Consider the following 16,027-nt stretch of genomic DNA (forward strand, 5'->3'; position numbering starts at 1 on the left):
CAAAAAAAAAAAAAAAAAAAAAAAAAAAAGAATTTATTCTGAAAATAGAGCTTAAAATGTGAGAAATTTGGAGTTGTATCCAATAGGGAAAAACATCTTTTAATTGAGGTTTAATGGAACAAAATAATCCAAACTAAAAATGCTTCAATAAAAGAAGACAGCTCATAAATGGGTCATTGCTGCAATGACCACTTTTAATTTCACCCTCCTTCCAACCAGATTGCAGTTTAATGGGATGCCATAAAAGGGACACAGCAATGTTTTCATAGAGAAATAAACATGGAATAAAGATTAAATGACACCATTTAAAAATTACTTCTTGCTTGGTTTTCTCTGACAGCAAATTTGGTTTTCAGAAGTTCTTTGATACAAATCCACAAGTCATGCCATGGCATAAAGACTGAATAAACATCCTAAGACTGTTCAATAAGGAAATATTTCTAGAAGCCACTCTAAGAAGGCAGAATTAATCGTGGTGAAAAGAAAAAGACTCATGGGTTTTCATTTTAATGTGCAATAAATATGTTCTTTCAATTTTTTTTTAATTAGAGAAGGAGAGGGAGGAGCTAGTGAGTGAGGAAGTGAGAGAGATAGAGACAGAGAGAGAGAAACTCAGTGGCTTTATAAAAAATGGTTTAGTTAAGAATAGGCTAATTCTTTCTTAATATGGAGCACCATGAACCATCTCTGCTTGCTTCCAGTAGCATTGTTTGCTTTATATCAATATATATTTAAGGCAATATTCCAGTAAGCAGTCTTACCTCACAGAAATAGATGTCATGACATAGGATGATTTTAATGGTACCTATCTACATATTGTCTATATTCAATAAGGGAGATATAAATTCTTAACTCTGAGAGCTGAAACTTTTGCTATTATTAAAATTCTTTCATGTTTAATTGTGAAAAGGTTTAATTATGATAAGTGATCAGCTTTCGTAACCATTAAATAAACTTGGGAACCTTCTTTCTCATAAATTTTGGTTGATTAGATTTTAATGAAACTTCCTGCAGCCACTGAATAAAATAGCTTCAACATTATTTTCAAGACTTGGTATACCATCGGCCTATACCATGTGACTGCGTTTAGCACACTTCCATGAGTACATATATGTCATATGTGATCATATAATCCAAATTCACATGATCTCACATAATCTCTCAGGATATACAGTTTAACTTTCTGGTTGCTTTTACTCAGTTTGGAACGAGTCAATTTTAATTGCTTTCATAGGCACAAAATACCAGAGTAGTAAATCACAGAACAACAAAATATCTTCTTGCTGCCAAAAACAATCAGAAAACAGCCATTTCTCTGAAAGGCAAACAATTTAATCATTATTAGTATTTTCAATGTCACAATTATTTATTATTTAATGCTCTTGTGGTAAAAAAATGAATATAACTTTACATATTGAATAGTGCTTTATAACTTACAGAACCTTATTTATCTATTATCTCATTCAGATTTATTAACAGTTATATGAAGTAGACTGAACAAGAATAATTACCCCTATTGTAGATGTAACGAAAGTGAAATTCAGAGAAGATAGTTAACTTCTCCTTGGTCAATTGCCTAAAAAGTAACAGAGCTAGAAGCAGGACTCAAATTATCTAAATCAGGGTTACAACTCTCTCTACTACAGTGTGTAATCATGGAGTGAAAAAAATATGCCCCATAAATGGTTATTTCTTTTTCCAATAGTTTAGTTTCATCAGTGAATTTTACTCTAAAAGTTCAGGTGCAATGAGTTCTACCTTGTATGTGCCTTAATACTCAAGAAATCAACTTCAGAAACTGTGTAGCAAAATTTCAAAGAACTCTGAATGACAGGAAAGTTTAGGATATTGTTAAATGTATTGCCCTCTTCCCCAAACAAAATTACTTCCTTACTTCAAGAGACAGCATGGATGCCATTATCTAACCATTATGTACTGTATCTAGGCTGCTTTTCTAAATGGCTCAAGAAAAACACGACCAAATGGTACTCTAAAATCATAAGCTTTAACTATGACTGCCTTATTAGTGGGAATGTCAAATTTAGCAAACAAAATACCAATGTCCAGTTAAATTTTAATTTCTTAAAAACAAGTGTTCATTTTTAGTATAAGTATGCCCTAAATATTTCATAGGCCATTGTTATACAAAAATGTTACTCATTTTATCTGAAATTCAAATATAACTATGTGTCTTCATTTTACCTGGCAACCCTACTTTATTCACTCATTACCATTTCGCACAGACTGGATTCTGTAAATTCACCCTCTTCACTTTAGATGAGTCTCTCCAGAAGCACGGCCTTCAGGTGAGCCATCTTCCCAGCAAAAGGGTCTCATGGTTAGAGTTTCCGCAGTATCAATCTTGGTCCAGGGAATAAATGGGTCCCCAAGTTTGCAGTTTAGGATTTAATTCGGGTTTTTTTTTTTTTTGAAGATCATCCCAGCCATGTGAGACGGAGTCTCGCTCTGTCACCCAGGCTGGAGTGCAGTGGTGCAATCTCGGCTCACTGCAAGCTCCGCCTCCCGGGTTCACGCCATTCTCCTGCCTCAGCCTCTCCGAGTAGCTGGGACTACAGGCGCCCGCCACCACGCCCAGCTAATTTCTTTTTGTATTTTTAGTAGAGACGGGGTTTCACCGTGGTCTCGATCTCCTGACCTCGTGATCCGCCCGCCTCGGCCTCCCAAAGTGCTGGGATAATTCGGGTTTTAATTGTAGAAAGATATCACAAGGCAGAGAGACGTGAGAAACAACCACCATTCTCCTAAAAATATCCACTGAAGATCATCCCAGCCATATTAAGGTTCTTCTTTTTTGGGATGATTTGAGTTGAAAAGTTCTGCGCAAAAGTACCATTCTTTTGAATTCGTTTTTCAGGCCAGTGAAACCTTAAGACAGGCCAACACAAAAGAAAGTTTAAAAACTTAGTTATAGTCATGGAATTTTATCTCCTATTGTTTTGTCTAAAAGGATGTTTTAAAACTACATGCCTCTTCTCTTAAAAAAAAAAAAAAAAAAAAAAAAAAACCTGTCATGCTATCATTAGATGATCCTTCCAGGATAAATTTTGGCTGTTAACTTCTTTCTCCATCTGTGCTGTGGGCTGCTTAGAAAAACACCTCAGCTAGATGTGTATATCGAACACGATGTTTTTTAGCTCTTTTATTTTTTCACATAAGTTCCAAGTATCTCTTGAAAAAGAGAACTAGTTGTTTCAACAATTATGGCCTTTAATTCTCCTCACTCAGTGAGGTAAGGCGATTTCTAAGCACCAAAGTAAACTTTACAGAGAAGGGCTTCACTTAGGGAAGCCTCTAAGGAGATTCAGGGAGGATCTTTGAAGAAATAACAAGAGGAAAAAATAAATGGCACGTGGTTTCCACTAATCGTATCATGAATTGTCTTTATTTTATCCTCTGCACCACATTTTCTATGTAAAGAGTAAGGGGAAAATAAATTAAAATAAAATACTAGTCAGTGAATGAAGACAGAAAACATTTTAAGAGTAATAATAGCAACAAAATTTTCACAACCATAGAGAGCTACCACAAAGGGCAAAAAAAGAAATCCTATGTATAAATAATGGAACAGTGTTTAAAAAATCTAGACACAGTAGAGCTTCAGCGGTAAGGCAAGACTGAGGTTTGAGTGGCCAGTCTGAAGTTTACATAAGAATTGCTTCTTAAGAAAGGATTTCAGGTAAGATACCTTGGAAGTTAAATTTCCTAGTAAAGTGGATACTGTTGAATTCATTTATAAGACAACAAATTCTTTTGCTTCTAACCCCAGAAGATCCTTGTCACAGGATGGCAAAACTAACTAATCAAACTGTTAGAAGTAGCTGTAGTTTAAAAAAAGCAGAGCCTTCTCTTTTCCCTAAAGGCATTTAGTTTCCTCATCAATAACACTAAAAGCTTCCCAATAAATCAGACATATTTCTACATATATAAATCTGCTTTATATGAGGCAAACATCATGTCTAACTTCTGGAGATATTGTCAATTTTTAATCTGAGTATTTTTAGTGTATTTTGCCTGCAGGTTAAAAATGCCCTATTTCAGCAAGTCAATTAAAAATAAATGTTTTGAAATAAAAAAAAAAAAAAAAAGACTGAGTACTGATATGCTTTGGCTCTGTGTCCCTACCCAAATCTCATGTTGAATTGTAATTCCCAAAGTTAGGGGAAGGACATGGAAAATGCTGATAGTAATATGGACAGTGAAATCCAGGCTAAGTTGGTCCCAGATGGAGATTAAGAACTTATTGGGAACTGGAGTAAAGGTTACTCTTGCTATGTTTTAGCAAAGAGACTGGTGGCATTGTGCCCCTGCTCTAGGGATCTGTGGACCTCTAAATTTGACAGAGATGATTTAGGGTATCTGGTGGAAGAAATTTCTAAACAGCAAAGCATTCTAGATGTAGCCTGTCTGCTCCTAAAAGCCTATGCTCAAATAAAAATAAAAATAAAAATAAAAATAAAAGCCTATGCTCTTCTTCATAAACAGAAATGATCTGAAACTGGAACTTATATTTAAAAGGAAAGCAGAGCATAAAAGCTTGAAAAATTTGCAACCTGGCCATGTGGTAGTAGAGAAAAACCTGTTTTATGGGGAGGAATCAAGCTGGCTGCAGAAATTTGCCTATGTAAAGAGGAGTCAAATGTTAATAGCCAAGGCAATGGGAAAACACTTCCAAAGCATTTCAGAGACTTTGTGGCAGATCCTCCCATCACAGGCCTGGAAGCCTAGAAGGGAAAAATGGCATTGTGAGCCAGGACAAGGGCCCCACTGCTCTGTGCAGCCTTGGGAAATGGCACTCTGTGTCCCAGCCACTCCAGCTCTAGCTGTGGCTAAAAAGGTCCAATAGCTTGGGCCATTGCTTCAGAGGGTGCAAGACCCAAGCCTTGGTGGCTTCCACATGGTGTTGGGCTTGTGTGTGCACAGAAGTCAAGAATTGAGGTTTGGGAGCTTCCACCTTGATTTTAGAGGATGTATGGAAATGCCTGGAGGTCCAGGCAGAAGTCTGCTGCAGGGGATAAGCCCTCATGGAGAACTTCTACTAGGGCAGTGGGGAAGGAAAATCTGGGGTTAGAACTTCCACACAGAGTCCCCACTGGTGGACTACCTGGTAGAGCTGTGAGAAGAGAGCCACCATCACCATCCTCCAGACCTTAGAATAGTAGATACACTGACAGCTTGCACTGTGCACTTGGAAAAGCTGCAGACACTCAACGCCAGCCCATGCAAGCAGATGCATGTGCTGTAGCCTATACAGCCAAAAAGGTGGAGCTTCCCAAGCCTTGGGAGCCCACCCCTTGCCTCAGTGTTGTCTGGATGTGATACATGGAGTCAAAGGGGGATATTTCAGAGCTTTAAGATTTAATGACTGTCCTGCTGGGTTTTGTACTTGCATGGGGCCTGTGATCATCTTTTTTTGGCCAATTTCTCCCACTTGGAATGGGAGCATTTACCCAATGCCAACTAACTTGGTTTTGATTTTACAGGCTCATAAGCAGAAGGGACAAGCCTTGTCTCAGATGAAACTTTGGACTTTGACTTTCGAGTTAATGCTGGAATGAATTAAGACTTTAGGGGGCTGTTGGGAAGGCATGATTGTGTTTTGAAATGTAAGAAGGACATGAGACTTGGGAGAGGCCAGGGAACCAAATATATGGTTTGTGTGTTAGTCTGTTCTCATACTGCTATAAAGAACTGCCTGAAACTGAGTAATTTATAAAGAAAAGAGGTTTAATTGACTCACAGTTTCACATGGCTTAGGAGGCCTCAGGAAACTTACAATCATGGTGGAAAGGGAAGAGGCACATCTCACATGGCAGCAGGTGAGAGAGATGCATATGTGTAGGAAGCAAAGGGGAAAGAGCCCCTTATAAAACCATCAGATCTCACGAGAACTCACTCACTATCATAAGAACAGCATGGCAGAAACCACTCCCATGATCCAACCACCTCACCACATCTCTCCTTCAACACCTGGGGATTACAATTCAAGAAGAGATTTGGGTAGGGACACAAAACCTAACAATATCAGTTTGGCTCTATGTCCTCACCCAAATCTCATGTTGAATTGTAATTCCCAATGTTAGAGAAGGGACCTGGTGGGAGGTGATTAGATCATGGGGGCAGATTTCCCCCTTGCTGTTCTCATAATAGTGAGGGACTTCTCATGAGATCTAATGGTTTAAAACTGTGTGGCACTTTTCCCTTCACTCTCTCTCTTTCCTGCTCCACCATGGTAAGATGTGTTTGCTTCCTCTTTGCCTTCCACCATGATTATAAGTTTCCTGAGGGCTCACAGCCATGCTTGCAGTACAGCCTGAAGAACTGTGGGTCGATTCAAATTTTTTTCTTCATAAATTACCTAGTCTCAGATAGTTCTTTATAGCAGTGTAAGAAGGGACTAATACAAGTATGTAGATGGTGGTTTGGTTCCCATATTATTCATTATGTGGGTCTTGAATTTGGGGCAGCTGCACTTTCTTCCTCGTCACCATTTCTAGACTGTGAGATCACACTCACTTTCTCTCCATAAAAACACCCAGAATCCACTCCCTATCATTTCTTTAGCTCCTGTATCAATGCCATTTTCTCAAACACTGACTGTCATAATCTGTGGAGATTTAAGTATCTACCTAGAAGATCAATAAACTAGCCTCATAGTTCTGGAGCTCCTCTCCTATTATAATCTGATCTTTCATTTTAGCTAAGTCACTTAATCACATGGTGTATTAGTCAGGGTTCTCTAGAGGAACAGAACTAATGAAATAGATAGATGGATAGATAGATAGATGATAGATAGATAGATAGATAGATAGATAGATAGATAGATAGATAGATAATAGATGGATGGATGGATAGATAGACAGATAGGAGTTTATTAAGTATTAATTCACATGATCACGTGGTCCCACAATAGGCTGTCTGCAGGCTGAGGAGCAAGGAGAGCCAGTCTGAGATCCAAAACTGAAGAACTTGGAGTCTGATGTTCGAGGACAGGAAGCATCCAGCATGGGAGAAAGATGCAGGCTGGGAGGCTAGGCCAGTCTCTCTTTTCACATTTTGCTGCCTGCTTATATTCTAGTCATGCTAGCAGCTGATTAGATTGTGCCCAGCCAGATTAAGGATGGGTGTGCCTTTCCCACCCAACTGACTCAAATGTTAATCTCCTTTGGCAACACCCTCACAGACACACCCAGGATAAATACTTTGCATCCTTCAATCCAATCAAGTTGACACTCAGTATTAACCATCACAAGTCCACTCCTTATCTACTTGAACCCATACACATCTCCTGAGATCATATATAATCTTCAAATAAAGACAATAATGTCATAATTACACCTAACATAATAAACTATCCTTCATGCAACCAGAAATGCACCAATTCCCAACCCAAATAATATTATATAAAGTTAACAATACTTAAATGCTAATGTAAAGTCAATAAATCTCAAGTCACATGAAAAAGGAGAAAGGAAATAAAATGAAGGTATTTTATTGGTACAAGTGTATACACGCACAAACATGTTTTTAACAAAAGAAGGGGGAATATTCATGACAGTTACAGTCTTCACTTCTATAGCTGGTCACATCATTGTAGGTGGTATTGATGACCACCTTCTTCTACTACCCATTCTGTATTCCCTTTGCCTTCAGCCAGCACCTCAGAAGGTCGTGGGTGTTTGTTGTTGTTGTTGTTATTTTGTTTTGTTTATTTTTTTTCTGGTGGAGTAACCCAAACTCTCATTCGTGATAGGTCTGGCCATTTGTAGTCCTGCCTGGATTGGGCCGTTGTAGTTTCCCATTGACCTTAATCACAGGGCATGGTAATATCAAGAGATGCCCTAATGGATCTCCTGTATTCCATGCATACTCTTCTTTACCTGCCTTATGGAGTAGCAGACTGATTTCATCTTGATAGCCTGGGTCAGTCGCCCCAGCCAACACTGTAGCTCCCATCTTAGCCTGTTGACTTAAAGACAGGAGGAGCCCAAAGTTTCCAGCTGACAATTTTAACTTCCAGTTTAATGGAATTGTTGTTGTGTCTCCTGGTGGCGGCATTCCTCCCTCTGGAACTAAGACCTCTAGGCCAGCCGAATGTAATGTCACAGGAACAGAAAGCAAAAATTTTGCTAGTGGATCACTAGGGGTGATGGTGAGTGGTGCCACTTCCACTTCCACCCCTTGATTCCTGGACCCATGAATCTGGCTATGAGAGAAACAGTACCATATATTGGATACTTATTCAGAACATACACAGCCCTCTGGAGAACTTTGCCCCAGCCCTGCAAAGTATTGTGACCCAGTTGGTGTTGTAATTGTGACTTCAAAAGGCCATTCCACTGTTCTATCAATCCTGCTGCTTCAGGATGATAGAGAACATGGTGACACCAGTGAATTCTATGAGCCCACTGCCTCACTGCTTTAGCTGTAAAGTGAATGCCTTGGTCAGAGGCAATGCTGTGTGGAATACCATGACCATAGAGAAGGCATTCCATGAGTCCACAGGCGGTAGTCTTGGCAGAAGCACTGCGTGCAGGATAGGGAAACCCATATCCGGAGCAAGTGTCTATTCCAGTGAGGACAAACCTCTGCCTTTTCATGATGAAAGAGGTCCAATACAATCAACCTACCACCAGGTAGCTGGCTGATCACCCCGAGGAAAGTTGCCATATTGAGGGCTCAGTGTTGGTCTCTGCTGCTGGCAAATTGAGCACTCAGCAGTGGCCGTAGCCAAGTCAACCTACAAAAGTGGACGTCCATTTTGCTGAGCCCACGTGTAACCTCCATCCCTGCCACCATGGCCACTTTGTTGATGAGCCCACTGGGCAATGACAGGGGTGGCTGGGGAAAGAGGCTGAGTGGTGTCCACAGAATGGGTCATCCTATCCACTTGATTATTAAAATCCTCCTCTGCTGAGATCACCCTATGGTGAGCACTCACATGGGATACAAACATCTTCAGTTTTTGACAACTCAGAGAGGTCTATCCATATATCTCTTCCCAAAATTTCTTTGTCACCAATTTTTCAATCATGCTTCTTCAAAGTCCCTGGCCAACCAGCCAAAGCATTGGCTACAGCCCATGAATCAGTATATATTTGCATATCTGGCCACTTCTCCTTCCATGCAAAGTGCACAACCAGGTGAACTGCTCGAAGTTATGCCCACTGGGAAGATTTCCCTTAACCACTGTTCTTCAGGGATATTGTAGAAAGAGAACGTAGTGCTGCAGCTGTTCACTTTTGGGTGGTGCCTGCATATCATGCAGAACCATCTGTGAACCAGGCCCTAGTATTCTTTTCCTCTGTCAATTAATCCTAGGGAACTTCCCACGAGGCCATTGTTGCAGGCTGCAGGAGAAAAGGCAGGGTACCAGGAGTGGAGACCATGGGCATTTGAGCCACTTCCTCATGTAACTTACTTGTGCCTTCAGGACCTGCTTGAGCCCTATCACATATATGCCACTTCCATTTGATGATGGAATGCTGCATTATATTGGACCTCTTTCATCATGAAAAAGGCAGAGGTTTGTCCTCACTGGAATAGACACTTACTCTGGCTATGGGCAAACCCATCCTGCCAGTGCTTCTGCCAATCTACTTTATGCATAACCTACTTTATGGCTAGATGGGTCAGAAAGCACCCAGTTCATGATAAGCAGTTCAAGTTGCATGGTGACTTGATGATCTGTAGTCAAATGTTCAGTTTCCACCAAAGCCCAGTAACAGGCCAAAAGCTGTCTCTCAAAAGAGTAGTTATCTGCAATAGCAGTTATCAGATGATGGCAGGGCCTTGCTCCAAAATCCTAGAGGCCTCCACTGTGATTCACCAATGGGGGCCTGCCAAAGGCTCCAGACAGCATCCCTATCTGCCATTAACACCTAAAGCACCATTGGATCTGCTGGGTCATGTGTCCCAAGTGGCAGAGCAGCTTGCACAGCAGCCTGAACCTGTTGCAGAGCCTTCTCCTGTTCTGGGGCCCACTCAAAACTGGAAGCCTTTTGGGTCACTCAATAAATTGGCCAGAGTAACACACCAAAACGAGGAATGTATTGCCTCCGAAATCCAAATAGGCCCACTAGGCATTGTGTTTCTTTCTTGGTTGTAGGAGGGGCCAAATGCAGCAACTTATCCTTCACCTTAGAAGGAATACCTCAACAGGCTCCACACCAGTAGACCTCTAGAAATTTTACTGAGGTAAAAGGTCCCTGAATTTTAGTCAGATTTATTTCCCATCCTCTGATACACAAATGTCTCACCAATAAGTCCAGTGTGTTTGCTACTTCTTGCTCACTGGATCCAATCAGCATAATGTCATCAATGTAATGGACCAGTGTGGCATCTGCAGAAGTGAAAAGCGATCAAGTTCTCTTTGAATAAGATTATGGCACAAAGCCGGAGAGCTGATATACCCCTGAGGTAGGACAGTAAAGGTATACTGCTAGCCTTGCCAGCTGAAGACAAATTAGTTCTGGTGGGCCTTATGGACAGGAACAGAGCGAAAGGCATTTGCCAAATCAATGGCTGCATACCAGGTACCCAGAGATGTGTTAATTTGCTCAAGCAATGAAACCACTTATGGTACAACAGCTGCAATTGGAGTCACCACTTGGTTAAACTTATGATAATCCACTGTAATTCTCCGAGATCTATCTGTCTTCTTCACAGGCCAAATGGGAAGGTTGAATGGGGATGTGGTGGGAGTCACCAACCCTGCGTTTTTCAAGTTGTTGATGGTGGCACTAACCTCCTCAATCCCTCCAGGGATGCAATATTTTTTTTTATTTACTATTTTTCTAGGTAGAGCCAGCTCTAATGGCTTCAATTTGGCCTTTCACACCATAATAGCGCTCACCTTACCAGTCAGGGAGCCAATGTGGGGGTTCTGCAAGCTGCTAAGTATGTCTATGCCAATTATGAATTCTGGCACTGGGGAAATGAACACAGGATGAGTCCTGAGACCCACTGGACCCACTGTAAGTCGGACTTAAGCTAAAACTCTGTAATTACCTGACCTCCATAAGCCCCTACTTTAACTGGAAGACCACAATGATGTTTTGGGTCCCCTGGGATCAACATCACCTCAGTGCCAGTGTCCAGTAGTCCCTGAAATATCTGATTATTTCCCTTTCTCCAATGCACAGTTACTCTGGTAAAAGGCCAGAGGTCTCCTGGGGAAGGATGGGAAAAAGATTCACTGCATAAATTGGCGGTAATGTTGTGGCATCCTTCCTCAAGGGGACTCAGCCTCTCCTTCACTCAAGAGGTTCTGGACTATAAACTGGCTCAAGCCTGGAAATTGATTGAGGGGCCATGATTCTCTCTTTTTATGATTCAAATTAGTCTTTTGTCCATTTGACCTAGAAGTTGTCTGCTTGTATATATTAAGTAGAAATGCAGTAGGCTTCCTATCAATTTCACTTCTAGGAACACCATAATTAATTAGACAATGCTAGAGCTCTACACAAGTCAGATTATTCTGATTGCTGCTTTGCCTCTGCTGTCGATTATGGTAGCTATGCCCACCTTGCCTTTGATGGTTAAGTGCCACCACTTGCCTCCTGCCACCTCAGGATCCAATTATTCCCATGGTATTTAAATTTTGTAGTTGAGTGACTGCAGTTCCCACTGTTAGATCTGACATACAGAGAAGAGCAATTACAAGGCTCTTCAAAGATGCAGGTGCTGCCCTCACAAAATCTATTTCACAAGGCATTGGTCCTGGGTATATCTTCTGGGTCCTCCCGGCTGGGACGAGTAGGTCTAAAGTGACTAATCCACTCCACCATCCCAATCTCCCTAAGCCTTTGGATCCCTTCCTCTATATTAAACCAAGGGATATCAGGCATTTCCAGCTGGCTCACAGTGGGCTATCTTTTAATCCATATTTCAGCTAACCAAGCAAATAAGCTATTAGAACCTTTTTTTTAAGCTCTCCAAGCTGCAACATTAAATACAGAGTTCCTACTTGGTGGGCCCAAATCAATAAATGCAGCCTGATCCAACTCTATTTTCCTTCCACCATTATCCCACACCCTTAATATCCATTCCCATGCCTGTTCTCCAGATTTCTGTTTATATAAATTAGGAAACTCAAGCAGTTGTTTTCAAGTGTAACGCACCTCCTTATGGGTCACACTTTCCACCTCACCTCTAGGGGCCTGCTGGGATATTAATCTAGTTATAGGTCTAGAAGCAAACAGGGGTGTTGGGGGTGGCTCCTGAGGAGAATCAACATTATCTTGACTGACAACTGCCTCAGGGGAGGCCATCACTGTTGCCTCAGGGAGCACAGGGTTTATGTCCTCAGACAAAGGTGAAAGGGCTGATGGCAGCGTGGGTATGGGAGGCTATGTTGTCACTACCACAGATGGGAAAGCTGTTTCTTCTGGCAAAGAAAGCTTAATCAGAGTTTACATGCTCAGTGTCCTGAGCTTCATCGGGGTCCTCCTGCATGTCCCCGTTCCAAGTTGCAGAGTCCCATTATTTTCCAATCAATGCCCTCACTTTAACAATAGGCACCTGGCAAGGCTGTGCATGCACCTTTCATTGCAGGTCAGCCACTTGCATGATAAGAGCTTGTGTCTGCTTTTACACAATTTTAGCTCTTTCTCTATGGGAGATAAGACTCTCACTCAGGGCAGTCTTGGCAGATTTGAGGCTCAGAATCTGCTTCTAAAGCTGGGAGATAGAATTTCTAAGTTCATCATTTTCATTCATCCCTTTGTCCACTGAGGAGAAACCAACCAGCTTCTATATGTTCCTTGGTTCTCCACATATGGTCAAAGGTATTATGTATAGGGTCACTAAACTCCTTGCCTCTCACAAGTGATGAATCAGGACTATCAAATGCATTTATTTTGCATAGCTCTCTAAACAATTCATGCCAAAGACTATCAGTGCTCTCTATATTATTAGAAGTTGAGTCCTTAGCATTTCTGTAAACAGTTCATGCCAAAGACTATCAGTGTTTTCCATATTATGAGAAGTAGAGTCCTTAACATTTCTGGGTCTATTCATATTATTAAGCAGCCAACTCCAGAAACCCCAAAGCTAATGAAAGAACCCCATACTTAATATTCTGCTCCTTTAGAACCACCTCTCTTCTGGTACCAAAACCTGTGTTAGTCAGAGTTCGCTAGAGGAATGGAACTAATGGAATATATGTGTATGTGTGTATTTTATTTTTCCCAGCTTTATTTTTTTCCTTATCTTTTATCATTCTTTAACACATCGTTTTATTTATTTATACTGCTTAGTGTCTTTTCAAGCAGAATGTAAGTGATGTGTGTGTATATGTATGTATATATATATATATATATATAAAGCTATTGTTTCTCTGAGCCTATAACAGCGTTGGGAAATAATGGGTTCTCATTTATTGAATAAAAAAATTAATGTAGATATTATGTATTACTCTTTATTTCCTTTCCCCATTCTTTTTGTTTATTTTCATAGACTGACCTTTATACTGATCTTAGAACATGTAGGTCTGTGTTCTTTGTCTATTAACTTATGTATTTTATTTTCTTTCAATGGAATGCATTCCAAGAGAATTTCCTGCTTTAAGCTTCTGGTTTACCAATGCACTGATTTGCTCTTGCTCTCCTATTGAGCAAATTCATTGATTATTTTAAAAATTGATAATTATATTTTTAAGAGCTTAAACCTAGAATTCATAAGGTTATCTGTTCTTATCCTATTTCAAAAATTATGGACCATCACAGAAACTTTGTTTTAGAAGTTCTACCTCTGATTACAAAATATTCTACATAAAAATGTGTATCAATATTTGCTTAACCCAAACTCCCATATTAATTAATATTAAAGAATGAATCATCTTTTAACAATAATGCACTAGATGTAAGTAAAGCTGAAGACTAAAGGGTCAATACATTGAAATAACACCTTTGAATAAGGAGATGCAAGAGCCATTTTAACTTTCCTCCAACACAAAGATAAAGTATTTTAGGCAGAAGGAGTTTCTAGTTGATATTTTTTTTTCTAAAAAGAAATAGGGGAAAAATCTGTATCTTTAAAGACTTTAAACCTTGGTGCTATCATGGGGTTTAGATAAAACTGAGATAGAAAATGAAAAGAGTTGAGGTCAGTCAATGGTTTGTTCCTTTCAAACAAAGAATTCTAATCTTAAAATTACCAGATTCCAGAAAGAAATGTTCTGTTATATAAGCTGGAAGAGAAATCAAAAGCACCACATCCATGACAGCATAGGTCAAGAAAAGATAAAGACTCAAAACTTTAAACAAAATTTCAAACCCAGCAAGAACAAATTTGGGTTTAAAATCTAGAACTAATCTGACAATTGACATCAATGAGGAAGAAGAAACGTTTCTTGCTACTAGGAGATTTTATTAGATTCTTTTAATAAGAGCTCACTTGCCCTTTATATACTCTGATTTAGTTCTCTAAATTTTTACTGTGGCATTTTGTCATTTTTATATAGCCTCAAAGAAGAGCCTGGAGTTAATATTAACTTTGAATATTAAGTATGTATAGTTCAATTTTTTTAACTTTCTATTTTTTCTTAATGGAATAATTATCACTCACTATGCCAGTGATATATTATAAGAAATTATAATAAACACAAGTTGCATTTTATATTAATTTATGTGAGATTGAAACTAATCATGTAAGTTTCTTTCTTGTCCTTTTTTGTTGCATTTTTATTTTTTTATTTTTTATTTCTAACTTTTAAGTTCAGGGGTGTAAGTTTCTATAATTAGTCCACTCTTTCTTGTTCTAAATTATCTACAACTGATATTCTCTGTAATGATATTCAGAAAATAAATGTACTTTATTTCTTAATTTTTTTAGTTAAAATAATTTATTAATAATATGCTAGAATAGCATCTCAACGAGCAAATGCAGAACAAGTTCAGATCATAAGAATATAAGTTAGACATGTAGCATCAGATGTTGACAATTTATATTTAAATTGTGGTAATAAAGGAAACACAAATTTTAGGACAGTAGCTATACTAATTAGTATACTAATTAAGCTATACTTAATATTTTATATATAATTGTGAGACATTATTCACATCACTGTTCAGTTTTGGGAACACTTATCTTTGCCCTAGATTTATTTTTCATTTAATTACTGTTCTAAAAATAGTACTCTATTTAAAAATATGCAATGAGATGTATTCATTTAATATAGCATAAACTCAAAAATAGTAAGAAATTTTTTTAAAAAACAGCATTCAACGTACTTTCATTTGAAGGCAATTCCACAACTATGGCTATCATTTAGTAAATACCTAGAAAAGTTGATGCTAGTTAAGCATCTTTTCACAATTCATTACATCAGGCTTTATAAAATATCTTGGTTTATATTCTACTTTTATTTTTAAACATTCTTACTGTATATGATAAGGCATACAATATGATGTTTTGATATACATGTAGATAGTAAAATGGTTACAAGAGTCAAAAAATTAACATATCCCTCATCTTATATAATTACCCACTTTGTATGTGTGGCAAGAGCATCTACAATATACTCTTTTAGCAAAAATATCAAGTACAATATAATATTATTAAGCATAGTCCTCATGTTGCACATTGCTCTCTTGATTTGCTCATCCTACATATTTGCTACTTTGTATCATTTTACCTACATCTCCCCATACCCAGTAACTATTGCTTTATCCTCTATCTCTGTATATTTGACTCTTTTTATTTTTAAGAATCCACATATAAGTGAGATTGTGCAGTACTTTTCTTTCTATGTCTGGCTTATTTCACTTAGTGTAATGTCCTCCAGATTAATCCATGTTGTGACAAATGGCAAGATTTAACTTTTTAAAAAAGATGATGAATATTCCATTGTATATGTATACCACAGTTTATTCATTCATCCATTAACGGACACTTCAGTTGTTTCCATATCTTCACTATTGTGAATAATGATGCAATAAACATAGGCATGCAGGTATCTTTATAATGTAGTGATTTAATTTCCTTTAGATATATATCTAGAAAAGGG

Source organism: Hylobates moloch, unplaced genomic scaffold, assembly GCF_009828535.3.
Source record: "Hylobates moloch isolate HMO894 unplaced genomic scaffold, HMol_V3 SCAFFOLD_7, whole genome shotgun sequence".
Taxonomy (NCBI): domain Eukaryota; kingdom Metazoa; phylum Chordata; class Mammalia; order Primates; family Hylobatidae; genus Hylobates; species Hylobates moloch.